The sequence below is a fragment of the Bos indicus genome, chromosome 14, assembly GCF_029378745.1.
Source record: "Bos indicus isolate NIAB-ARS_2022 breed Sahiwal x Tharparkar chromosome 14, NIAB-ARS_B.indTharparkar_mat_pri_1.0, whole genome shotgun sequence".
NCBI lineage: Eukaryota > Metazoa > Chordata > Mammalia > Artiodactyla > Bovidae > Bos > Bos indicus.
The window spans coordinates 70,398,140-70,425,557 of NC_091773.1; the positions used below are offsets into that span (position 1 = coordinate 70,398,140).

At 41.8% G+C, this 27,418-nt stretch overlaps 1 protein-coding gene across 4 annotated transcripts in view; it reads left to right on the plus strand.

Moving 5' to 3' along the window:
- Positions 1–7,787: 7,787 nt before the first annotated feature.
- Positions 7,788–27,418, plus strand: part of CDH17 (cadherin 17) — an 89,147-nt gene continuing 69,516 nt past the window's right edge. Inside the window, exons 1-2 of one of the 4 annotated variants that reach the window (XM_019974054.2) lie at positions 7,813–7,941; positions 11,134–11,269. The gene's annotated coding sequence lies outside the window, so the exon portion shown is untranslated. Of the gene's footprint in view, positions 7,942–11,133; positions 11,270–16,991; positions 17,012–27,418 lie in introns of those variants that run through there. The other 3 variants (XM_019974053.2, XM_019974052.2, XM_070802900.1) reach the window with 3 other exon arrangements.

Consider the following 27,418-nt stretch of genomic DNA (forward strand, 5'->3'; position numbering starts at 1 on the left):
TGAGTTCCTGCTAAAATTTTGAATTTGGACTTAGTATTGTAGGACTGCTATTTAACTTCTTTGATTTTGTATTTGTATATTTTTGCTCTTCTGCCTAAAATCTTGACTCCAAGCAGTATTAATATAATTACTTTGGCTTTACTATCTGTGTTTCAGAATGATGATATTAATATCATTGCTAGCAGAATGATTTCTGAAAACAGTTTAAGATTTTTAAGGTGATTTTTGTTCTTAGGATCTAACCCACCATGGTTCACAGTGATATTGCTGTTTTTAAATTGTTTGAATTGTTTCCTCTCAGGCTATGCTTCTCATTCAATACATAATGAATTTTGTTTGTTTCATTTGCTTTCCATTTAAGAGTAGCTTTCTTTTAATTTTGACCTAAAGTTGTTTTGTAGTTATGTAAAGAATTTGCATGGTTCTAATGTCAAATCTATACAGTCAGTTATATTCAGAGCAGTTCTAGCTTCTGTTCTTATTCTCTCCACTTTGATCTCTAGCTTCCCCTATGATAACTATTAAACAAATGTGCTTTATCCTTCTATTTTCTAAAGTATAAGTAAATGTATATCTGGATGTGTTTATATATGTGCATAATTATATATATATGTATATAAATAAATATATGAATTAGTATCTTCCCCTTCTTCAGTATTAGATAAATGCTTCAGTTCAGTTCAGTTCAGTCACTCAGTTGTGTCCAACTCTTTGCGACCCCATGGACTGCAGCACGCCAGGCTTCCCTGTCCATCACCAGCTCCCAGAGCTTGCTCAAATTCATGTCCAATGAGTCGGTAATGCCATTCAACCATCTCATCCTCTGTTGTCCCCTTCTCCTCCTGCCTTCAATATTTCCTAGCATCAGGGTCTTTATCAGGTGGCCAAAGTACTGGAGTTTCAGCTTCAGCATCAGTCCTTCCAATAAGTACTCAGGACTGATTTCCTTTAGGATGGACTGGTTGGATCTCCTTGCAGTCCAAGGGACTCTCAAGAAACTTCTCCAACAAGAATCTCCTCCAACAAGAATCTCCAACACCACAGCTCAACAGCATTGATTCTTCGGCGCTCAGCTTTCTTTATGGTCCAACTCTCACATCCATACATGACTACTGGAAAAACAATGGCTTTGACTAGATGGACCTTTGTTGGAAAAGTAATGTCTCTGCTTTTTAATATGCTGTCTAGGTTGGTTATAGCTTTCCTTCCAAGGAGCAAGTGTCTTTTAATTTCAGGGCTGCAGTCACCATCTGCAGTGATTTTGGAGCCCCCCAAAATAAAGTTTCTCACTGTTTCCATTGTTTCCCCATCTATTTACCATGAAGTGATGGGACCAGGTACCATGATTTTAGTTTTCTGAATGTTGAGTTTTAAGCCAGGTTTTTCACTCTCCTCTTTCACTTTCATCAAGAGGCTTTTTAGTTAGTCTTCACTTTCTGTCATAAGGGTGGTGTCATCTGCATATCTGAGTTTATTGATATTTCTCCTGGCAATCTTGATTCCAGCTTGTGCTTCATCCAGCCTAGCATTTCACTTGGTGTACTCTGCATATAAGTTAAATAAGCAAGGTGACAATATACAGCCTTGACGTACTCCTTTCCTGATTTGGAACCAGTCCATTGTTCCATGTCTGGTTCCAACTGCTGCTTCTTGACCTGCGTACAGATACCTCAGGAGGCAGGAAAGGTGGTCTGGTATTCTCATCTCTTTAGAATTTCCCACAGTTTGTTGTGATCCACACAGTCAAAGGCTTTGACATAGTCAATAAAGCAGAAGTACATGTTTTCCTGGAACTCTCTTGCTTTTTCTATGATCCAACAGATGTCAACAATTTGATCTCTGGTTCTCTGCCTTTTCTAAATCCAGCTTGAACATCTGGAAGTTCACAGTTTATGTACTGTTGAAACCTCCCTTGGAGAATTTTGAGCATTACTCTGCTAGCATGTGAGATGAGCGCAATTGTGCTGTAGTTTGAACGTTCTTTGGGATTGCCTTTCTTTGGGATTGGAATGAAAACTGACCTTTTCCAGTCCTGTGGCCACTGCTGAGGTTTCCAAATTTGCTAGCATATTGAGGGCAGCACTTTCACAGCATCATCTTTTAGGACTTGAAATAGCTCAGCTGGAATTCCATCACCCCCACTAGCTTTGTTGCTAGTGATGCTTCCTAAGGCCCACTTGACTTCTGACTCCAGGATGAGCCCTAGGTGAGTGATGGTAGCATACTATTAAATATATACATTTTCTTTTGGTTTTCAGTTCAGTTCAGTTCAGTTCAGTCGCTCAGTTGTGTCTGACTCTGCAACCCCATGAATTGCAGCACGCCAGGCCTCCCTGTCCGTCACCAACTCCAGGAGTTCACTCAAACTCATGTTCATCAAGTCGGTGATGCCATCCAGCCATCTCATCCTCTGTTGTCCCCTTCTCCTCCTGCCCCCAATCCCTCCCAGCATCAGAGTCTTTTCCAATGAGTCAACTCATCGCATGAGGTGGCCAAAGTATTGGAGTTTCAGCTTTAGCATCATTCCTTCCAAAGAAATCCCAGGGCTGATCTCCTTCAGAATGGACTGGTTGGATTCCTTGCAGTCCAAGGGACTCTCAAGAGTCTTCTCCAACACCACAGTTCAAAGCATCAATTCTTCGGCACTCACCTTTCTTCACAGTGCTTATTTTATTTTAAACTTTTTATTTTGTACTGAGGTATAGCCAATTAACCAGCAGTGTTGTGATAGTTTCAGGTGAACTGTGAAGGGACTCAGCCATACATATAGATATATCCCTTCTTCCCCAAACTCCCCTCCCATCCAGTCTGCCACATGACATTAAGCAGAATTCCATGTGCTCTACAGTAGGTCCTTGTTGATTAACCATTTTAAATATAGCAGTGTTCTGGGTAGCAGCAGCCAAGCAAAGACTCAGCTGCTTGGTTAGAGCCTGAAAGTCAATTCCTCTCAGTTGTTGAATTTTCAACTCATGAATTTCTGTGGTCCAGAGAGCAAAAGTTCCTCAAAATTGTCTACCACAAATAAGCAATGTTAAGAGTAACTTGCATGGTGCCTCTTCAGACCCTAGCTCAGACAGTTTTGGAAAAAGCTTCCAAGAGCCCAACCAGCTCAAAAGTAGAAGAGCTGCTATTTGTTGGATGCCAGTCAGGTAGAGAGAAAAGCTGATGTAATTTTATGAATTGAGAAGTTTGGCCTATAGTCCAGGTGATGCAGGATCATTTGACTTCTAGTAGAGTTGACCATAACCTTGACTAGACGGATCTTTGTTGGCCAAGTAATGTCTCTGCTTTTCAATATGCTATCTAGGTTGGATATAACTTTCCTTCCAAGGAGTAAGCGTCTTTTAATTTCATGGCTGCAGTCACCATCTGCAGTGATTTTGGAGCCCAAAAAGTCAAGGCTATGGTTTTTCCTGTGGTCGTGTATGGATGTGAGAGTTGGACTGTGAAGAAGGCTGAGTGCCGAAGAATTGATGCTTTTGAACTGTGGTGTTGGAGAAGACTCTTGAGAGTCCCTTGGATTGCAAGGAGATCCAACCAGTCCATTCTGAAGGAGATCAGCCCTGGGATTTCTTTGGAAGGAATGATGCTAAAACTTAAACTCCAGTACTTTGGCCACCTCATGCGAAGAGTTGACTCATTGGAAAAGACTCTGATGCTGGGAGGGATTGGGGGCAGGAGGAGAAGGGGACGACAGAGGATGAGATGGCTGGATGGCATCACCAACTCAGTGAACATGAGTTTGAGTGAACTCCGGGAGTTGGTGATGGACAGGGAGGCCTGGCATACTGTGATTCATGGGGTTGCAAAGAGTCAGACATGACTGAGTGACTGAAATGAACTGAACTGAACTGAACTGAACTGAGAGTTGACCAGAAGTCTGCTTCTAGGCAAGACCAGTATTTCTTTTTTCCTAAGAAGTCAGTTTGAATGCTCTAGGGTGAGGGATCAGGCCATGTGTTTCAAGGGAAGCACAGATGGAACAAAGCTGGACATGAGCTGTTAACTGCTAAAGCTGGAGGTTGGTACATGTGTTCATTACATTAATCTCTCTACTTCTGTTTATGTTTAATTTTTTCCACTGCAAAATGTTACAATAAGAGAATTCAAGTCGCACACACACACACACACACACAGCCTGACTGAAGCATTTGGTATCCAACCATAGACTACAGATACTCCTGTGGGCCTTCTACATCAATCCTTGAATCAAATTAATCACCAGCAGAAAGATTATCCTAGATGGATCTCATTAATTTAAATTCCAGCGGAAAAGCCTTTTTACTAAGTTAATTTTTCATGTTATATGCTTTGCTTTTATCAATGGTGGATGTAAGAGATACCCTTATAGAGAATGTACATCTTTTATACAGTCAATGCAAAAAGATATTACATTCTTGGATGTACATTCTAGAATTGAGGTTTAATCTGATTCAGGTATATTTTCCCAGGAATAATCCTGTATAAATGGTATTGCATACTTCTACCAGAAGGCATCTAGTGACCAGTTTGCCAACATGTGATGGGACAGTCTAGTCTTTACCTAGACTCATTATTTCACTAGGCATTTGCAAAATGATAACATTCAGATTATATCATCATCACTTCATTTGTTTGCTGGAAGACATCTATAAGAGAAACTTTTTCTTATCACCCTAGAGTTCCTCTCCTCATGGAATGGCTGGCATGCTTTAAGCCTGGAAGATGCTAAGAGTGGTTACCACCTTCCTTAACCTCAGCAGAACCTTAGTAAACTTCTGAAATGGAGAGGATGGCATTTGGACAGAGCAGTCTGGATGAACTCATATAAATATGTCCTGGAGGGAATATAGAAGTAGATGAATAAACAGGGCTGGTTTAACATTGTCTACTTCAACATTAGTGAGTTTGCCCAAAGTAACAGTTTTGGCTTTGATGTAAGTTCTCTAGAACTTTTTTTAAACTATGTGAAACAGTTAGTTGTACACTAAGGCCTCTTCTGTTTGGTTGAGACACTCAAGTCCAAGTAATAGGAGAAAGGATGTGGTCCTGGTGTCCAGGGTAGAAGCTGTGACTAGGACACCTCTATAAATCAGGAGCAGTGTTCACAATGACAAAGATCCTGAGTTATCTGAATCCAAATCTTAGCTCTGTAACCACCAGTTATGTGTCTATGAACAAGGTATTTGACTTCCTTGAAGCTCAGTTTCTGTAATTAGGGTTGGAGACTGTGATCTACCTTTCAGTCTTGCGTACATTAGAGATAAGATAAGCCAAGCACTTTGCCCAGCATCTGGCACAGAATAGATACTTGCTACGTAGACCTCATCATCATTTAGAAGTAATTCAGAAAAAAGCAAACAACATGTGATACCACTTATATGTGGAATCTAAAATATGACACAATGAACTCATCTAGCAAAGAGAAGCAAACTCACAGACACAGACAATAGTCTTGTGGTTGCCAAGGGGGAGGTGGGGTGGGAGAGGGACGGACTGAAAGTTTGGTGGTTGGCCGGGAGGGAGAAGGAGAAGGCGTAAGTAAACAAATAAATGGAAGAAAGACAAAGGAACTGCTTAATGATCAGACTAAATAGTCAAGTCGGAATTGGGGACCATCCCTAAATTCAGGGCTGAACACATTGGGTGGCAAAACAGCTTCTGGAGCAATCACAGGGGCTACATTTGAAAACTGTGCAAGGTCCCTACTGGGGAGAGTTGTGTGTCCACCAAATCCAAAGACGTTGCTGCAGGGTTGTAAAGTCAGGGCAACTCTCTAGTCAGCTACCAATAGAAATCAGAGTTCTCACTGCACTTTCAGAAGCCATTTGCTGAGAAATATGTCCAAATGGTGTCTGCTGAGATGCTAACGACTTCTTTCAAGCTTTCTCACTGATGTTTGCTGTATTTTAGCTTTTAAAATAGAAACTTAAATGAGAATTTGAACTTAGCTTTCTGTGGCTTCCTTTGTATTTGGTTTGCTTATCAACGACACCAATTTTAGTTTCCTAGCAGCCTTTGCAATACCACGAGATTAGGTTGATTAAGCCTTCTAGGCTTGCGGTCAATTCAGTTCAGTTCAGTTGCTCAGTCGTGTCCGACTCTGCGACCCCATGAATTGCAGCACGCCAGGCCTCCCTGTCCATCACCAACTCCTGGAGTTCACTCAAACTCACATCCATCGAGTTGGTGATGCCATCCAGCCATCTAATCCTCTGTCGTCCCCTTCTCCTCCTGCCACCTATCCCTCCCAGCATCAGAGTCTTTTCCAATGAGTCAACTCTTCGCATGAGGTGGCCAAAGTACTGGAGTTTCAGCTTCAGCATCAGTCCTTCCAATGAACAACCAGGACTGATCTCCTTTAGAATGGACGGGTTGAATCTCCTTGCAGTCCACGGGACTCTCAAGAGTCTTCTCCAACACCAGGCTTGTGGTAGATGAGGCTAATTGCTGTTGGTTCCTGGTCTGAATGAGGTTGGGAGGCAAATGGCAAAACACTCTCAAGGCAGGTAGAGTAGGGTTGAAAGGCTCCTTAGAAAAGTAATTAATGGAAGATGTTGGAATCTCCTCTTTCTACCTTCAGTATATTCTTACGTATCTTGGTACCATTTTTAAGCAGAGTTCAGAGCTCCCTACAAACACCCCTATTGCACCTTAGTTTTTTTAACCCCTTAATTGTGCCACTGCGGTTATGAGCACAGAGTAGGCGGTTCAGTTATGGAAGGTCTAGTCTAAGATTTCCAAATCTTTGTTGGCGATAAATATAGGAGTCAAGAATAGTATTGGAATTGGGATTCAGATCCTAATTTGCCAGTCCCCAAAAGCTGTGGTCTTAAACACTCTGACTCAAAGAAGAGTGTGCATATGTTAGTCTCTCAGTCGTGTCCGACTCTTTGTGACCCCATGGACTCCCCACAGGCTCCTCTGTCCATAGAATTTTCCAGGCAAGAATACTGGAGTGGGTTGCCATTTCCTTCTCCACAAAGAATAGTAGACTAATAGTTCATTAGGGAGCTGACTAAAAATGGGGAGAAATAAGTTCTCATTGCCCGTGTCAGGCTCAGGAAATGTGTCCTTGACCCTGAGAGCCCTGGGACTGGCTCTGTGGTAATTTTCCCTCCAGTCTTTTCCTCATGATCAACAAAGAAAAAGACCAAAGGGTCCTCTATTCCAAAGACAGAAAATTAATTTCAAAGTCCAAAGTGAAACTCACTCAGACTCTTTGCAACCTCAGAGACTATACAGTCCCTGGAATTCTCCAGGCCAGAATCCTGGAGTGTGCAGCCTTTCCCTTCTCCAGGGGATCTTCCCAACCCAGGGATCGACCCCAGGTCTCCCGCATTGCAGGCAGATTCTTTACCAGCTGAGCCACCAGGGAAGCCCAAGTCCAAGTCAAAGTCCAAGGCCCCTGTTAAATTCCAGAAGGAAAGTCAGCACATTGGCACTGTTGTACTGGGAGCCATGTGATACCCCAGTAATGGAGAGGATGTTCAGTTATTGGGGGAAGGGGCTTCCCAGGTGGCCCACCGATAAAGAATCCACCTGCCAAGCAGGAGATGGTGGTTGGATCCCTGGGTCAGGAAGATCCCCTGGAGAAGGAATTGGCAACCCATTCTATACTCTTGCATGGAAAAGCCCATGGACAGAGGAGCCTAGCCTGCTGCCGTCCAGGAGGTTGCAAAAGAATCAGACAAGACTGAGTGACTAAACAACGAACAATATGTAAAAAACCCAGGAAGTCAGGGATAATTGATTGACTGCTGGGGCAAAGTGCACCTGGCCGCGTGTCTAATTCTTTGAACAATATTGGCTTCTGGGCTGGGCTGGTCTGAGCTGAACTCCAGTAAAGCTAACCACTTCCTCATTAGCTCTGAGACAGGGTGACCTTCCTCCAGACCAGCTGAGAGAGAGACTGGATCCAAGTCGGCCAGGTGATGCTCTCCCTCCACGCCGAGAAAGGTCAGGGGGATGTCTAAGAGGATACCGGCTGGGGAGGAGATCTGGGTGGAACGTGCTCTAGGGGGTAAAGTAGTTGGTGTTATCTGGGAATGGAAATGACACCAGGGCAGGTTTCGCAGCCAGGGGAGGATTCCCAGGGAAGGAGCTCTCAGAAAAGGTGGGGCGAAGGGACAGCTGGTGGGAATGATGTCGGGGTGGGAGTGTGGATGTTTGGGCTGTGGTTCTGTGAGCTGATGCGTCTAAACTGCCTCTGATTCTGGTGCCTGGTGGATAAGTAGAGCCGCATAGGAGAGGCACCTGTGGGTATTAAATGCTCTCAGCCCTGGGTAGCTATGAAGTGCTCTGATATATTTTTTTTTTTTTTAAATTCACACCTGGATTCAAGCCTTGCTGAGTCTATTTTTATCTTCTTTTTTTCTTGGTTTCTTTATTTGCAAAGTAATACAAATAATGACCTCACAGCATTGTTGTGAGGGTAATACGCTGAGACCAGTTAGGAAAGTGCCTGACAAAGGGCAGGCCTTGGATCGGTGAGTCTCAAGCTCAGCTGAGCCTTTGGTACCAAGGAGAACATAGAGATGGCTATTGTCAGATTATCAAACGCCAATCCAATTAGAATCACTTTGCTTCTGTGCAGCCAGGGTTAAGAAGCTCAGTACTAAAAATTAATTGTTTTCGGAAAGCTCAGAGGATAGAAAAGAGTGGTGGTTTTTGGTTAACTTTTAGTCAAGTCCTGTGTTGTTAACTGTGATTAGTTTGCTTTTGTATAAAATGGTAACTTGGAGAAGGTACAGCCACCTCTGGCTTGTAAATCAATCTGATTGGATATAGTGCTGGTTCTAGGCAATCCCCTTTGCTTCTCACACTTAGGAGCAGAACTGGGAAGATATGGGAGTAAAACAGTCTCTTTGGAGCCTTGCCTCTGGGACTCACCGGACAAGACCACGGGGTTTAAAATAGGGGCACAGTGTGAGTGAGACTCCAACAGTTTAATCAAAGACGGTCTGGGGCCTCCCCATGCTTTGTGAGGGGACCTGGCATAACCTGAGCACTCATCGGTGACCCTCAAGAATCTTTCCCCAGTGGCTTCCCTCTTTCCTCCTCCTTCAGGCTTCTCCTGAAGAACAGCAAAGTGGATCTCAGGTGTGAGATTTCATTCCTGGATTTTCTCATGTAGCAACTGGAAAATTTCAGGCTTAAGAAGAGAGAGCTTTTCCAGAAATTCTCCTGCATTATTATTGTGTGCGTACGTGACCCTAGGCTTAATATTACCCTGAGCCGGAAGACCAAAGGAAGAAAAAAATTTCTCTTTTGTTTTCCGAGTTACTAGACTTGGTCACGTCGAAAGAAAGTAGACTTCCCTTTTTGGGGGGCAGTGAATTCAAAGAGTTTCTCTAGTGCTGAACTGACTGACCTGAAGCGCTAGGAGAGAGACGGAAAGGCCTGTGGTCACCCGGTCCTCTTTTCCTTCCTTCTTTGCTCAGGGCAGAGAACTTTCAAGAATGGAAATGTTCTTATATACACTTTTAAAAGTAAAACATAGAAGATGAGATCAAATAATAAGTAAAATAAGCAAAACAAATACACTTAGGTGAGACTAACATGATTAAAATCCCTCAAATCATCTATGATAATAGAACACAATGAATTTGTTCTGAAGTTCTTTGTTTGAGGTAACTGGAAATGTTTAAGCCTGTGTCTTGTATTTCATATCAGGGTGAGTTTGGCTGCAGGAATTACCTCTTCCTTTTTTTGGTAACAGCTTTACTGAGATAAAAATTAATGTATGTAAAAGTTACCAATTTAAAGTCAGAACTCAATAGTTGTTTTTATTATATTTACAGAATCGTGCAACCGTCACTGCAACCAATTTTAGAATATTTTTATCACTACGAAAAGAAACCCCATATCCTTTAACATAAACTTCTAACCCCATCGACCCACTCCCTGACCTCAGGCAACCCTGAATCTACTTTCTAGCTCTATGAACTTGCCTGTTCTGGGCATTTCACATGAATGGAGTCATACAGTGTTTGGCCTTTTTTGTCTGGCTACTTTTACTTCATCTATGTTGTAGCAAATGCCAGCTCTCCATTGCTTTTTGTGGCTGAAGAATACCCTATTACCTGGATACACCACATTTTGTTTATCCGTTTGTTGGTTGAGTGGACATTTCGTTGTTTTCACTTTTAGTTATTATGCATAATGCTGCCATGACCACTCGTGCACCGATTTTTATGTGGACATATGTCATTTTTTTCTTAGATACATACCTAAGAATGACATTGCTAAGTCAGATGGTTTAAGTTTTTGAGGAAATTTCCAGATTTTTTTTTCCAAAGTGACTTTATCATTTACATTCCCACTGAGTATACAAAGATTCTGATTTCTCTATATACTCTCCAATACTTGCTATTATATGTCCTTTTTGTTATAGTTATCGTAATGAGTATAAAGTAGTATCTTACTGTGGATTTGATTTACATCATGCTTATGCCTAATGATGTTGACCATCTTTTCATGTGTTTGTTAGCTATTTGAATACCTTCTTTACTAATATCTGTTCTTATCCTTTGTCTATTTCTGATGGATTTTAATCTAGTTATTTTTGAATTCTAAGCGTTTTTTTTTAATGTGTTCTAGCTACAGCTCCCTCCTCAGATATGTGGTTTACTCTCATCCTGTGGGTGGCCTTTCCACTGTAAAAAAATAAAATTATTTTTCTTTATTTGCTGCACTGGGTCTATGTTGCAGCACTTGGAATCTGATTATAGTTGCAGCATGCAAACTCTTAGTTGTGGCATGTGGGATCTGATTCCCTGACCAGGGATTGAACTTGGGCCCCTGCACTGGGAGTGGGGGGCCTTAGCCACTGGACCACCAGGGAAGTCCCCCACTTTTAATAGTGCTCTTTGAAGCACAAATTCTTAACTTTGATGAAGTCCAATTTGTTTTTCTATTGTTGTTTGTGCTTTTGCTGTTATGTCTAAGAAACCATTGCCAAATCCAAAGACATTCAGATTTACCACTGTTTTCTTCTAAGAGTTTTATAGAGTCCCTAATTTCAGGTCTTTAATCCACTCTGAGTTCATTTTTCTGGATGGTATGATATAGGAGTTTTGACTTCATTCCTTTGCATGTGGGTATGCAGTTATTTCATCACCATGTGTTGAAAATACTATTTTTCTCCAGGAAATACTTCTTAAGAACAACATTTTCAGAGGCAATTCCAATGTTTTGTTTTCCCATGAGAAACCCATAAGTAGAGAAGGCAATCCAGAGTTCACTGAGCCCTCGTGTCCAAGTCACGGAGTCCTTCCTAGGCAAGGTGGGTGATTCCCAGGAGTATTCACTGCCAGCCTCCTATTTGTACCCATGGCAGGAATTACCAATCAATCACAGCACCCTGGCTAAGGCTTGGTGACTACCAAGGCTAACATGAAGGGGTAGTGTTCCAAGAGATTCAGTTTGGGAGAGAGTGAAATGGTGAGGTCAATTTCGGATATGTTGAGTTTGTAGTGCATTTGGGACATATAAAGGGAGCTTTGGCAATAATTGGTTGGTGTAAAAAGACTGAAACCCAGGCCAGGGGGGGGATCTATGCTGAGAGACTTGAGACTTTGCTGTACAGATGGGAACAGATCCAACCTTCTAGAATGAGTGATAAGGTGAGATAACCCGGCATTGACCCAAGGAGTCTGGTGAGGCTACAAATGGGACTGCCAGAGACTGGCTCGAGAAGTAGAAAAGAAATCAGAACAGTATTTGAAAATAAACTAAGGATAAAGGGCAGTTCAGGGAAGGCTATTGATAGTGTCACATGTTGTGAGAGATCTGGTAAAGTGCAGCGTTTCTGATTATCAAACGGGGTTGTTATCGCCTTTGTGAGTGCAGCTTCCATGGGATACTGGAGGTGGAAATAAGATGCAACAGTCTGAGCATTGAACTGGATGTAAGCCGAGACCAATGCTGGTGAAATCTGGTAAGAGATACAGAGATCAGACTCAGAAAAGCAACAAGATTATTGTAATTTCTTGGAATTAAGAAAAAAATTTGAGGTCAAATGAAATGTTCAGTAGACTGTGAAAAAAATGTCTGAGGCAAGATAAGCATCTTTGTGTTTGCCAGATTCAGTCTACATGGACGACATCAACTCAACTGCAGTGTTGTCTGAGATAGGTCCTGCAGAAATGGTGGGGGAAAATTATTATCAAGGACAGACCTTGTTAAAGAATATTTACTCGCAGAGCACAGAATCACTAAGCTGTGTTTCTCAGAGAAGGGTCCATGTGATTACTTGCATCAGGAATCCAGAAGGGTTTAAAAAAATATTGATCCCTGGGATGCATCTGTGACCTCCTGAGTCAGGATCTCATCATAGGAGGCCCAGTTTTAATAAACTGCCCATAGTCAGAAAGCTCTAGAAAGCATTTGTCCAATCTATGTCTGATGTGGATACTTATTAACCATTCCAGTCATAGGGTTCTCCAGAAGTTTCCTGATGGGGTAACTGGAGCCAGATTAAGGACCTAGTGCCTATTAGGACCAATTGCCTCCTAGGCAATTGTCAGAAGTAACCCTCTATAGATGGAGTTAAAGTATTCCTGAAATAAACAAATGCAAACCGGATCCACTTCTGTCGAAATTGAAAACAGGGGAAAAACTTTTCATTAGCTTCAAACTGTCTTTTTTGAATATTTTTAGGATGAGCACAGGTCATAGCTAAGATTTTGAAACTTCGTTATGTATGGTTCAGTGTTTTTTCCTTGGCGTTAGTGTTTTATTTTAATATCTAAGTCTTAAATCACTTAGTAATTCCTTAGAGTGTTCTGGTTTGGGAAATTGCCTGAAACGATAACATGAAAAACAATAAAAAGCCCAAATTCAAACAAACTCAAGGACAAGAATAAGGGCAATGTAAGAGTGGGGGCTGTGTTGCTTACATTTATCAGAAAATGGACACTGCCTTGGCCGGTGAAAGGAATTAGAGAAAATTCTGCTTTGGTCTAAAACATTCACCAGCAGAAAATTAGTTTCATGTCATTCCACTAAATAAATGTGGAATAAAAGATGTAAAACATAGCCTTGAGAGGATCCAAAATCATTCACGTATCTGGGTTCCCATTAGCCTTGGTTGGGCCTGCATGCAATCCTGACTATTTGGAGTTATTGAATTAAATAACTCAAAAGAGTTTAATTCTAAAAAGTATTTACTGAGAATTTCCTGGTGGGCTAGTGGTTAGGCCATTGCACTCCCACTGCTGAGGGCCCAGGTTCAGTCTTTGGTCTGGGAACTAAGATCCTGCAAACTGCATGGCTTGGTCAAAAAACAAACAAATAAAATAATAAGAATTTATTCAGTGTTAATGGAAGACAGTTTCTGCCACCAGTAACATGGGTAAGACAGATATTAAGTAATTAAAAGTATTATTATGTATATGTATTATATAACTCCTATTAGATGAGGCTCTATGTTGATAGATGCATGATAAAATGTTCTTAAAATGCATGATATGTAATGCAAATAAAGTCCAAGTTAAAGTGCAAGCAAATGAAAAATGGAAAAACTTAGCATTCATAAATTTATTTTGAGCTTTAAATAATAAGAATATTAGAAATGTAACATTCTTTGAAATTTAAGAACCATTTCCAATTTTCATCAAGCTTTTTTTTTTAATTTAAGTTTATTCATTTCAATTGAGGCTAATTACTCTTCATCAAGCTTTTGTCTGGGAGGCTATCCAAACTTTATTCCTTGCTAACTAGCTAAGTAGCACAGTCCATAGATCAAACACTGCTTATATATTTTCTATGGCTAATGTTGAAGGAATGGTTGCTGCTGCTGCTGCTGCTACATCAAAAAAACACTATTAATATTAATTGTTAATATGTTCTAATACCATGAAGCTGTTAGTCAGAAGTATTTATCCTAACTTTTCCAGTTGTTCACTTGTTTCCACCATATAAACAATTTATATCTACTTTGCTCTGATAAAAGGAATTAGTAATCTTTATCACCAACCTAGATAGCATATTCAAAAGCAGAGACATTACTTTGCCAACAAAGATTCGACTAGTCAAGGCTATGGTTTTTCCTGTGGTCATGTACGGATGTGAGAGTTGGACTGTGAAGAAGGCCAAGCACCGAAGAATTGATGCTTTTGAACTGTGGTGTTGGAGAAGACTCTTGAAAGTCCCTTGGACTGCAAGGAGATCCAACCAGTCCATTCTGAAGGAGATCAGCCCTGGGATTTCTTTGGAAGGAATGATACTAAAGCTGAAACTCCTGTACTTTGGCCACCTCATGTGAAGAGTTGACTCATTGGAAAAGACTCTGATGCTGGGAGGGATTGGGGGCAGGAGGAGAAGGGGACGACAGAGGATGAGATGGCTGGATGGCATCACTGACTCGATGGACGTGAGTCTGAGTGAACTCCGGGAGTTGGTGATGGACAGGGAGGCCTGGCATGCTGCGATTCATGGGGTTGCAAAGAGTCGGACACAACTGAGCAACTGATCTGATCTGATCTGATCGATTAAAATTTCCTTATTATTACTGTCAGTATTAAACTATTGAACTGGAAATGCCTCATTTTTACATAAGAATGGGTTCCTAAAATGCAAAGGTGTTCACCCTGAAACACAGGGCAGAATTTAATCTAGAATTATAAATCCAGATGACTTTAATCTAGAATTGTAAACCCAGATAATTTTATAACTTATAAATTTAATTTTTTATTAAATTTTTAAATAAATTTAAATTTAATGTATGAATGGTGAACACACAGCTCTGAAAACTATGCTAACCAATTATCATGGAGAGCACAAGAGAAGCCTTTATAATACAGAGATGTAATTACCTGTTAATTTCTCTGATGGGTGGTTTTGGCCTTTTTAGAATTTAATCAATCTGACTTGAGAAGCTGCTGCTGCTACTGCTGCTGCTAAGTCGCTTCAGTTGTGTCCGACTCTGTGCGACCCCATAGACGGCAGCCCACCAGGCTCCCCGGTCTCTGGGATTCTCCAGGCAAGAACACTGGAGTGGGTTGCCATTTCCTTCTCCAATGCATGAAAGTGAAAAGTGAAAGTGAAGTCACTCAGTCGTGTCCGACTCTCAGCCTACCAGGTTCCTCCATCCATGGGATTTTCCAGGCAAGAGTACTGGAGTGGGGTGCCATTGCCTTCTCCGGACTTGAGAAGCTAGGAACCTAGAACATAAAATATATAAAGGGAAGCCCACTTTAGGAACCTGGCTATCTCCCATCAGGAACTGGGTCACACAAATGGATTTCTTCCTAAATGGAACCAGAAGAAAAACAAATTGGCAAATTCAACAGCTGTGGTGGTGAATAGGTTAGGCTTTGAATCAGACAGACCAAGGCTGGAGTCCTGATTCTATAATTTTGATCATTGCTAAGAATCAGTGATTAAAAGTGGTACATATATACACATTCTTTTGAAGAAAAGCTTATAGATTTAAACGTACTTTTTGCATACATTATTAAGAAGTACCACAAGTTTCTGAAGAAGAAGCAAAGTCTGAGCAACACCTTGAAATTTTTGTCATTGATTCAGGAAGTAAAACACACAAGTGAAAGTTCTTTGATCTTGTGGAACAAGGTCATTTGATTTGGTTCACGGGAGGGCAGAGGTGTTAAGAATGTGAGAGTTGCTTAGCCTCACTGACCTCATTTTTCTAAATGTAGCTATGTTGTGAAACAAAGGAAGAAGGATCCTTGCTGGGCCTGCCGGTCCACCGAGCATGCTGACTGCTGACCCACAACCAGGTGATTTCACTTCAGGGTCCCCGAGACAAGTGAGGCTTAGTCTTCTCAAGGGGATCAAGAAGGAAGAAGCCCATCTAGACAGTGGGCTGTGCTCTTGTGCTTTGACTGTACCAGATGCACATTAGAGACAGATGGAGAACGCAGTGCAGCTCAGGAGCGGCCCAGAAATGAGTATCAGAATGACTATCACATTTGACATAAAAGCGACCTTGATCCACATCTTTAGTGTAGGTTTCCAGAGTGACTGAGGGGTGGGAATGAGGAATCCGTCAAAAAGAGCCCTTGACTTTGGAAAAGGCCATAGGCTTTTATTGTTTAATTGGAAACCTCATTTTGAGTGGAAAAAGTGGTAACTTGTTCTTAGTAAGTCCAATATCAGAGAGTGAGAAAAAGGACTTGATTTGTGTTTTGGGGGAAGGCTACTGCTGGCTGTTTCATGCAGACTTTGAAGAGGACCCTTGGGCTTCAGAAGCGGGTGCTGTCAGATTGCACCCTGGGTTGCACCGTCTGAATCATTTCCCCCGTCTCTTGTGCCTGGTTATCAGTGAACTGAGTCATTGCTCAGACATGACATCCTGTACTGGTCTGTGTTTAAGACGGAATCTACACAAATATCTGTTAATTATTCTTCTGTGCCAAGTGGTGGGAAAGAGGACTTCCTCTCTGGCTCACTGGGTAAAGAATCTACCTACAATGCAGGAGACACAGGAGGTGTGAGTTCAATCCTTGAGTCAGGAAGATCCCCTGGAGAAGGACATGGCAACCCCCTCCAGTATTCTTACCTGAGAAATCCCATGGACAGAGGAGGCTGGGGGGCTACAGTCCACGGAGTCTCCAAGAGTTGAAAACGACTGAGGGACTAAGTGCACAAGGGTTGGGAGAGCAAAATATGGAGGAAACTCAGAGATGTCAGGGAACTTACACTCTACAGACAGTTGAATACACAGAAAGTTTTTCCATGCTAACTTCCTCTTGTCTTCTATTTTATTTAACCTACATTCTGATATTCAGAAACTTGTTCTGAGATGTATTAGATGTGAACGAACCGCTTTTGGTACAAACACATTTCTTTCCTGGATTACGATTCCATTTATGACATCTGATGAAAATCAATAAAACCAGTCGATGGTTAATGTTTGACTGAAGGGGAAGGGAGAGGCTGGGGAAGCAGAGCCGTGCACTGGGTGTGGCCTCTGGGGAAGACACTCCAGTCCCAGCAAGGGTCCCAGCAGCTGAATGGAAGAAAATAACCTTTAACCACCATTTTTGTTACTTACAGAAAGGTAAGCTTTGGTATGTCTTAACTATGCTGATAATGTATTTCTTTAAGGAGAGCAGAATAGATGGCAAAGGGCCTTACTTAAGTTGCTGGATAAAAGTATTCCTTGAGGGGTGCTGGGTAGCATTTGCTGGGAAGAAAAGTTTATTCCTAGTGTAATAAGTTATGCTTCTGGAGCATAATTTCTTTTGCAGGTTCTTTTGATTAGTCTATATCTTCTATAAATCCATTTCATGAAGTGGTTTGGGTTAAGTCAAGCTTGGGAGTAGAATTAAAGGAAAGCATAATTCTTTGGATGTTTACGTGTGGATCACACCCATTCTTTTCAATTAAAATATAAAAAAGTGCCCAGCCCTGAGAGGACCTGGGACTCTCATACTCTAGAAATCAGGGCCAGAATCTCATTTTCACAAAGTGTCATTTCTCAGGGGTGATCTTTAAAAACTGTGCATTTTATTTACTTCTTAGAGAGCGAGATTCAATTTAGGATTCATAGGACTGCCTGGGACAGAACAGAGAAAAGGAAATGCATAGGAGGAAAAAAAGTCCTTTGTTAAAAGTAGTGGAATAGGAATTGAAAACAGAAAGACGGATCTGCCTTCCCAACTGGGAAAGCAAGGTTGGTGCGTGTATCGGTCAGGTTCTGGTCCTTCTTTCGGCCACATTGGTGGGTGTAATATCAGCTAATGAGTGATTATTTTGAGATAACAAGACATGTACAGCTTGTCAGTATCTTCAAAGGTCCAGTCCCTGTCTTTGTCCCAGTTTTTTATTCATTGTGAGTGACTTTGAAACAGATGCCCTCTGGGCTGGCAGACGCCAAGCAGCAGACGGGCAATGCATTCTCTAATATTTTCTTGTCTTTCTGTTTCTTCAAAAACTCAGATAGCAAGAGAGGAATAATTTGAAAGAAGAAGAAAGCATATGTTTCGATGACATGGAAAATGGATGGCATTCACCCCTCACCAGGAAATGAAATGAGTTTTGCTGAGTGAGGGTTTATCATGGACTGTAGAGTATATAGTTTATGAGTCTTCAGGGTTGGGCAGATGGGTTAGGCCAGTTTCATCATTTACCAGCCAGCGGACACTGAGCAGATTGCTTAAGCTCCCTGTACCTTAAATTTCTCACCTACAGAATGGAGATACCTGCCTCACCAAGTAGTTATGAGAATAAGTTAAAAATTAGATCAGCATGTCAAGAACTCAGTACATAGTTTGGCACCCAATAGATGTTTAATGAATGTTAACTACTTTCCATGAGAAAAGATGTTGACTCTACCTTTTAAGTAGGTGATGCAGGTCAGACTGAGAAGTTGCTCTTTCAATCCCTAGGGAAAGAAACCAACAGTAATGTTGCAGTAACTACATCTACCAGTATGCAAGGGAGAAACTGATTCTATGCCAAAGAAGTGGGGTCCCAAAATATGAGATAATGAGAAAACACTTGAGTTTTGCTTTTTTTCAAATGAAGCATTTTAAAGCACGTCTGATTTTTCACATATATCTTGGGTGAGAAGGGGGTGTGGTATCCTCTGAGACTTGCTAAGATGTCCCCTGGGAAAAGTCATTGCTGTCGTTCAGGATGAAGATTGCATTTCCAGTACCTCTTCCCTTCTTTCATAAAAAGGCAAAATATACCCCAGCAACAACTCGACTTCCTGTTTGTTTGTCAAAGGAACTCTCTGGAAAGGAGAGTGGGGTCCCCCTTTTCTTCCTGATCAAGAGAGGTGACTCTGCTCAGGAGGAAAGCTGAACACCGCTGTGCTCCTTTCTCTGAAGGCTGACAAGTGCCTTTATGGCTGTTAGTTTACACAGGTAGAGACATACAGGTTTATTTGTTAGCATGAAGTTGTATTCCTTCAGAAATCCCTGGTGTCGAATTTAGCAGGGGTAGTTGTTCTGTGTTCTCCTGCGTGATTAAACAAGAAAAGAGGTACTGAAGTTTGTTAGGGGAATATCAATCTACCTAGTTGTTACTTGTGAGAACAAACAAGGGTGTTTATTTAGGTATAAGAAGTGTTAAGTTAGCAAAAGCAGATACTCACCCAGTGGTTGAGGTTTAAACTCTTGTACACTCAAGCTGAGCTTTTCACTTACGTGTGTGTAACAGACCAAGCTGTCCATGGTTATTGTGTATGTGACATAAATAAAACCTAATTTGTCTTAATATTCTGTAAGACCGACATTGAATTCTCTCATCCATGATATTCTGAATCAATGATTTCTTACTGCATTTTAATTATTTTAAAGCATAGGACTTGTGTTTATGAGTGAGAGGCAGAGAAATCGGAAGGGTAGACTTGTGCCCTTAGGGAATGTTAAACTCAGGATGAGCACATCTTCCTCACGCAGAGGGTTCCATGCTTGGTCTCTTCGATCAGACTGATGCTCCTTCCTCAACCTCCCTGAGCTGTTCTGCCCTGTAAGATGACATCAGGTCCTGCCTTATGGGGACGTTGTGAAACTAAATGAAATAAGTCATCCAAAGTACATAACTTAGTAAATGTTCACTAAATGCTAGCTTTTTTTTCTTTTTAAAGGTTACAAATATAAAAAACCAACTCATGAGTGAGTTTTCATAGTGGTAAAGCACCCTTTACGAAGATAGAATTAAATTTATTTTCCCCTTATTCTCTTGCCCATCCCAGTTGTCAATTACAACTTAATTACAGAATCAGAAAGCCTGCCACACTTGAGGAGGACTGCACATTTTTGTTTTTAGAGCCCTTGTCTGAAGGTCACCTCGTACATGAGCTAGTATTGTAGCAAGTCTTTTGTTTTGTTTAAATCTCAGGGTTTAAACCATATGTGAAAGTTAAAGTGTTAGTCACTCACTCATGTCCGACTCTGCGACCCCATGGACTATAGCCTGTCAGGCTCCTCTGTCCTTGGAATTCTCCAGGCAAGAGTACTGGAGTGGGTTGCCATTCCCTTCTTCAGGGGATCTTCCTGACCCAGGGATCGAACCTGGGTCTCCTGCAATGCAGGCAGATTCTTTACTGTCTATCCACCAGGGAAGCCCTTAAATCATATGGGATGGGATCTAATTTAGATTTACCTCATATTGAATTTCTAAGGCCAGAATGTATTATCTTGACAAAGTATTCACCTGTGCACTTCTTAATACACAAAGAAATGTTGTATAAAGCATGAAGAAACACTTTGTCAAAAATAATTAAGATGCTCTTTTGAGAAATATTGATTTCTACTCTCCAAAAAAGTCAGTAAAGAATCTGCCTGTAATGCAGGAGACCCCCTGTAGCATAGGAGAGCCAGGTTCAATCCCTGGGTTGGGAAGATCCCCTGGAGAAGGAAATGGCAACCCACTCCAGTATTCTTGCCTGGAGAATTCTATGGACAGAGGAGCCTGGTGGGCTACAGTCCATGGGGTCACAAGAGTCAGACACCACTGAGCAACTACACAATGACAACAGTCCTCCTTTTAGGCTAGAAAAGACCCTTGTGGTGTTGTTGTGCTAGATATGGAGGAAAGAAGTCCTATCTCTGCCTCAGGTTTCTGAGGTGGAAACCGAAACACCTTAGAGAACTCAATACTGTCGTCCTTACTGCCAATCTGCTTAAGTCATCCAAGTACCATGGGGGTGAGTCGCCATCTGTGACCCCATGCAAGGGCCTCCCTTCCCTCTGATCTCCTCACCCCAGCTGCCCTTTTCCTAGCTCACTCTGGGGGGAGTGCTGGGTGGAGGTAAGTATGAGCACACTTCCTGAAATAGTCCTTAGAACTCATTATTACTTTCTTTAATAATTAGGTTTAAAATTTGTATTTAAGTCAATCAGAGAAATTTAACATATTTTAAGAGGAGCCCTCTACCCTCTCATAAGACTATAACCAATTATTCACCTACTGATTAAGTAAAAAAATCACCCTCAATTTTGCATACGTGTAAATCCAGATTTTCGTATGCTGAAAGATGGGCATATTTCAATTGCAAAATTCAGTGAGAGAACAAAGTGCCTGCCTTTATGTGTGCATTGGGTGGGGAGAGGGCAAGCCACCCTTCCTTTTCCTTCTTTGGACCTTCCTTCCTCCTTTCTAATCAGCATGAAGTGGAAGGCAGCAGCCCAGATTTTACACCTTCCTGTTTGTTTCTAGCTTATTATTAGCTGCTTTAATTTGGTCCTTAATTTGCCAAGAATGCAAATTGGTCAGATCCTCTTGTGATTTTTTCTAAACCTTAAGTGATATAATGGGTGCCAGAGATTTGTGAGCAAGAAGACCACAAAGATGGGCATGATTGATCTGAACATTACTTGATGAACAATGTGAGCAAGCTTTTAATCTGATTTTTATTCATATCTGGCCTTGCTGTCCAATTTATGCTGCTCTTAGCAATATACAATGCAGAGGTGAATTAAGTGGCTCACAGAATATTTGGCTCTATTATTGGTCCTGATGGTGTTATGAGTTCTAGTCTCATTCTTTCCTTGGCTCCATTATTGGTCCTGATGGTGTTATGAGTTCTAGTCACATTCTTTCCTTGGCTCCATTATTTGGTCCTGATGGTGTATGAATTCTAGTCACATTCTTTCCTTGGCCACATCACCTGTGATACTGGAGAGCAAATTCTTCAGCCCTCTCCATCTGTACCTTTATTGTTCTTTGGAAATGCATTGTCCAGCCTTAGAGCATGGTGAATTACTTTAATTCAAAGCCTTTAACTTTTCTTTTTTTAAACAAAAAGGATGAGTATGGCTGACTTGATTTAAGGTTTGCCTATCACTTAGCTTTTTGTAAGAGGGGGAAGAAAATCAATGCTTGTGTATTGATTTACTTGCAGGTTTGGAGACCTGGGACCTAGAAATTCCTCGTCCTTACTCAGATAAATGGGGAAACGACAGGGGAGTCTAAAAATACCTCTTGGAGGCACTGGAGCCCAGCAGGAGACTCAATCAGCTTGGAGTGGAGCCCCTGGGATGCAGTGGCCACTGCCTATATAGTAACTGGATGAGGCTCCATCTGAGGCCACCTCTGTCTTAGGATGGCAGTGCCTTTGTCAGTCAAAACTAGGGCCCCTTGATGTATTAGTTTGGTAGGGATGCTATAATAAAGTACCACAGATAGAGTGGCTCAAGCAACAGAAATTTATTGTCTCACAGCTCTAGAGGCCTGAAGTCCAAAATCAAAGTGCCTGAGGGGCTGACTCCTGCAGACAATGAGATCTGCAGCCTCTCGCCTTGGCTTGTCTTTCCCTGTGGCCCTTCATATTGTCTTTCCTCTACGTGTGTCTCTGTGGCCAAGTTCCCCCTTTTGATGAGGACACCAGTCATATTGGAGCAGACTCACCCTGACGACTTCATTCTAACCACATTACCTCTGTGAAGACTTGAGTCTCCGAGTCAGATCACATTCTGAGGTACTTGGCAGTCAGGACTCCAACATGAATTTTGAGGCAAGGGGCAGTCTTCAACCCATCACACTCAGCTCGACTGAAAACTAAGAAACTAGGGGGGTGAAGGTCAGAGAGTGAATGAGGAGAGGGTACGATAGAGAAATAGTTGTGTGGTAGGAGCTGGATCTCCAAGGCTGATGGTCCTCTGAGAAGGCGAATGCATGTTAGTGTCTGAGGAGGAAGCGCCGCCATGGAGCGAAAAACAAAACTTTTTGGAATTTTAGCAAGATACGTAACCGACTCAGTGACACCAGGAGTCTTATTTGTAAGGATGTTCATGCTTTCAGAGAGACTAATATATGAATGAGCGCATAGGTGTGAAGTTAGCCAGACGGTGTGATCTTGGACCAGTGTCTTGTGACTTCTTTGATTTTTGATCTTTATGAGGTAAATTTTTTTACATTAAAAAATAATTTCATATTTATTTTTGGCTGTGCTGGGTCTTATTGCTGTGCGGGCTTTTCTCTAGTTGTGGTGCACGGGCTTCTCTTGTTGCGGAGCACAGGCTCTAGGGCCTGGACTCGGTAGTCGTGGCTCCCGGGTCTAGAGCACAGACCCAGTAGTTGCGACACATGGGCTTAGTTGCTCCAAGACAGGCAGGTGGGATGTTCCCAGATCAGGGATCGAACCCATGTCTCCTGCATTGGCAGGTGGGTTCTTTACTGCTGATCCACCAGGGAAGCCCCTTTAAGAGATAAATTTTAACAGCGTCTGCTTCATAGGGTTCTTACGAAAAATCAATAATTATATAAAAGTCTCAGCATGTGCTGAGACAAAGGGCTTCCAGGAAATGTTAGCTGCCTTTGTGTCATTATCCTGGCTGGACACAGATTCAGGACATGGAGGGGTTTCAGTGTTTTCTGGGCTGTGGTAAGTTAAACGAAGCCGTCAGCCCTAATTGTCAAGGCCAGCAGCCCTGATTCCGCGTTTGTAAATTGTTTACGGTTAAAGCAACTGGTGGTGGCTTTTCAAAACTCTCCCAGACCTCTGACCTCTGTTGCTAAGGATGTACTTGGCCTCTTAGATAGTTGCATAGAAACTGTGTGAATTTAGTCTTTGTGCCTGAGGGAAACTCTGACAGCAAAAATTCCTAGCAGAGGGTTGGATCAACTGTTTCAGATAGTTCAGACAAAACATCACTGAATTATCTGGAAATCTACTCCAATCCTTTGCCAAGTAGGGTTGGTGAAGTAGTCTACCAAGTGTGTATGGCTTGGTGGTTTTAGGCAATTTCAGTTACAAACCATGGTTTCCCTCCAGCCAGGATGTAATATTCATTAGTGAAATTATGTCTGTGTGAAGAAGAAAGATAGGCGAGACTTGTTTGTGAGGACGGAGTCCTCCTCTGGCATAATCCTAGCAGTGGGGTACCTTGCCTTGGATCATTCAGACAAAGGCTTTACTTGGCCGCTTCTTTTGGCCGTGAGGGTGTTGTTGTGAAGGCTGCGTCTCGAGTATCCTTGTGACCAGGGCCATCGAAAGCTGGGAATTGTGACAGGAACTGTCTTGTAGGACAACATTTAAAGTTCTGACTAATAAACTTGGGTGGCAGAAGGAAATTTTATTTGACAAAAAATATTAACTGTTCAAAATATTCACTTATTGAGGTCCCCAAAGTAGATACTATTATCCTCGCTTTACAGAGGCGAGTCGGTGGAGGAGCCAGGGTCCAAACCAGCCAATCTAATAATTGCATTGTGTGACTGATTCATCCACAAAGAAATCATGAGACTCTAGGCATGGGAACAGAAAGCAATTACTTCTGTTTCCCACTGGAAACCTTTCTGTGAGGGGTGAAACCAAATGTAAATAACAAAATAAAGGATGAGTTTAATGCTTTGTTTACTTTTTAGGTTTCATTAAGCACCTCAAACGGTGGCCTGTTTGAGCATCTAGCTAAAATAAGGCATTTATTTTAATTTGCTTTTCTGCCATTCAACTTACATGTCTTTGGAAGCTTGGAAGTGCTAAGAAATCATTTCAAGTGCAGATGGTATATATCGATCAGTTCTTAACCTATTTACTGAGAAGAAATTTGTTTGTGTATTTAAAAGAGAAATAATCCTTATCATCAACAATAAAAATGTATTACTGTGCATCAAAATAAATCTTTAGATCTTGTTAGTTTCCTTTAATGTTTTCTGTTTATTCTGAAAGTTCTTACTAATTGGAGAAATTCATAGAATACCAATGTTGCTGCTGCTGCTGCTGCTGCGTTGCTTCAGTCGTGTCCGACTCTGTGTGACCCCATAGACGGCAGCCCACCAGGCTCCCCCGTCCCTGGGATTCTCCAGGCAAGAACACTGGAGTGGGTTGCCATTTCCTTCTCCAATGCATGAAAGCGAAAAGTGAAAGTGAAGTCGCTCAGTCGTGTCTGACTCTTCAAAACCCCATGGACTGCAGCCTACCAGGCTCCTCCGTCCATGGGATTTTCCAGGCAAGAGTACTGGAGTGGGGTGCCATTGCCTTCTCCGATACCAATGTTAGACAATCACAAATGTTTCAGAATTTAATAAACATCTGTTGAGAGTGTAATATATGCAAGCCATAGTATGAAGAGCTGGGAGAGGTTAAAAATATATAATTTTAAAATAAGGCCTCTGCTTTGAAGGATTTTGTTTTCTAGTAGAAGCAGCAACACAGACATGTAAATAAGCGATAAAAAATAAAATGCAGGTAGGAGGGGCTTTGAGAAGGCAGTGGCACCCCACTCCAGTACTCTTGCCTGGAAAATCCCATGGACAGAGGAGCCTGGTAGGCTGCAGTCCATGGGGTCTCTAAGAGTCGGACGTGACTGAGTGACTTCCCTTTCCCTTTTCACTTTCATGCATTGGAGAAGGAAATGGCAACCCACTCCAGTGTTCTTACCTGGAGAATCCCAGGGATGGGGGAGCCTGGTGGGCTGCCGTCTATGGAGTCGCACAGAGTCGGACCCGACTGAAGCGACTTAGCAGCAGCAGCAGCAGCAGCAGCAGGAGGAGGGGCTTTGAGAGAGCTTCTGGCTGGAAAAAAGAGAGATTGCATGAAGGATGTAATTTCTAGCTCCATGAGGCAGATGCTATACCCCTTATTTTGTTTTCCCAGATTTTAGCCCAGTATCTGGCACATAATAGAATTGTTAAATTCAGTGATTTTAAAATAAATAAATTGGCTCTAGATGGTCAGGTATGTAAGGAAAAATGAGAACACATAATCTCAATCCAGCTGGATTCAGCAAATATCAATTGTCATTTACCCTGGGTGGGGCCCTTTGCTGGGTAGGAAGAACAGCCAGTGCCGAAGCGTGGAGACAGGGAAGCTGGGTGCAAAGTCCACGGAGTGCTCGCGGCATTCCTGGGTGCGGCGGGAGTGGGAGATAAGGCCAGAAGAGCAACTGGGGACCAACGTTTAAAAGATCTTGATGCTGAGGGTTCTGAGGAGAAAGATCCCCAAATGCTACTTCTCTTAAGCAAATATTGGTTGATAGCTGATCGTGTTCATTTTACTAATATAAAAAAATGACTAGTTAGATTTAATAATACCAATTTATTAATTTTAAATATATTTGTAGTATGCTAGAACCTGGGCTTGTTATTTGTTTCCGTATGTTTCCAAACCATGTAAGTAGTCTAAAGCCGTAGAAAAAATGTCTTGTTTGTGTTTGACAAGGAGCCAATTCTAAAATGATGTTTGGACACATAGACCAAACTAATTTTGTTGCAAAAGCTCATTTCTAAACATTCACAGAATTTACAGATCTAACTGTCCTGAAGGGTTTCAGTCCTAGCTCTTTCTTAAAATAGCTGTAGCCTTGGGACAATTGGTCTCATTTACACAGCATGCGCTAACAACACGCACATCTCTATGCCTATATCTGCCTCTCTTGGGCTATCACACAGTACAGGGTAGAGCAGAGAGAGGAAAGTTCTTTGAACTTTGGCTTCTGACAGATCTGGTTGGCAACAGGGCAGTATCACTTCCTAGCTGTGTCTTAAGGTGAATGGCTTAACTTTGGACTTCAGTTTCCTCATGTATAAAGTAAGAGTAACATTTCCTAATTCGTTATGACTGTGAGAAACTCGTAAAAGTGTTCGCTCACTATTGAGCAATTGCTATGTATTTTTCATTCGAGTAAACTGAGGCACAGAGAGAGATTAAGTAGTACCCACGTGGCCACACAGCTAACGAAAGGCTGTTCTGAGTTTCCGACCCAGACTCGCTGACTCAAGAGTACACCTTCTGGGCCTCTGCCATTCTGTCTGTAAAGGTCCCTCCACTGATCTACCCTATGTGCTGTGCTGTGCTTAGTCGCTCAGTCGTGTCCACCTCTTTGAGACCCCATGGACTGTAGCCCGCCAGGGTCCTCTGTCCATGGGATTCTCCAGGCAAGAAAACTGGAGTGGGTAGCCATGCCCTTCTCCAGGGGATCTTCCCAACTCAGGGATCAAACCCAGGCCTCCCAAACAGCAGGCAGATTCTTTTTTTTTTAGCGTCTGAGCCACCAGGGATGATCCTTAATAAACACTATTTTCTATCTTTATTTCCCAGGACATTTGTTAAGCTAAATTGTTGTAGTACTTTGATCTTTCTTAAAGTTCAAATAGAAGGTGTCCAAAGGTAAGGAATTAAAAATTTTCAGGGTTTAAATTTTTAGATAGTTAGAATTTTATAACCATTTTCCCGTGCAGATTATATTAGCGATGTAAGTTCAATGTAGAAAACTTTAAAAAATTAATAAAAAAAAAAAGTAAAACAAGATCATCTACAATTCCTCGAGGCAATAAAATAATTGGAATTTTAGTGAAGTGAATGCATTCTTCATTTCCTTGTTTTTTTTTTTTGTTTTGTTTTAGCAGTCCAATATTATGATAGGCAACAGTCCTGCTTCACAGACCATGTGGAAAATTTGTCTCAGATCTTAAAATCAGTTAGTCATGAAAAAATAAGAATAGGAAAAAAATCAGTTAGTCATGATGTATCTTAGGGTGAAAGGTATACTTTTTGTGAAACGTGAAGACA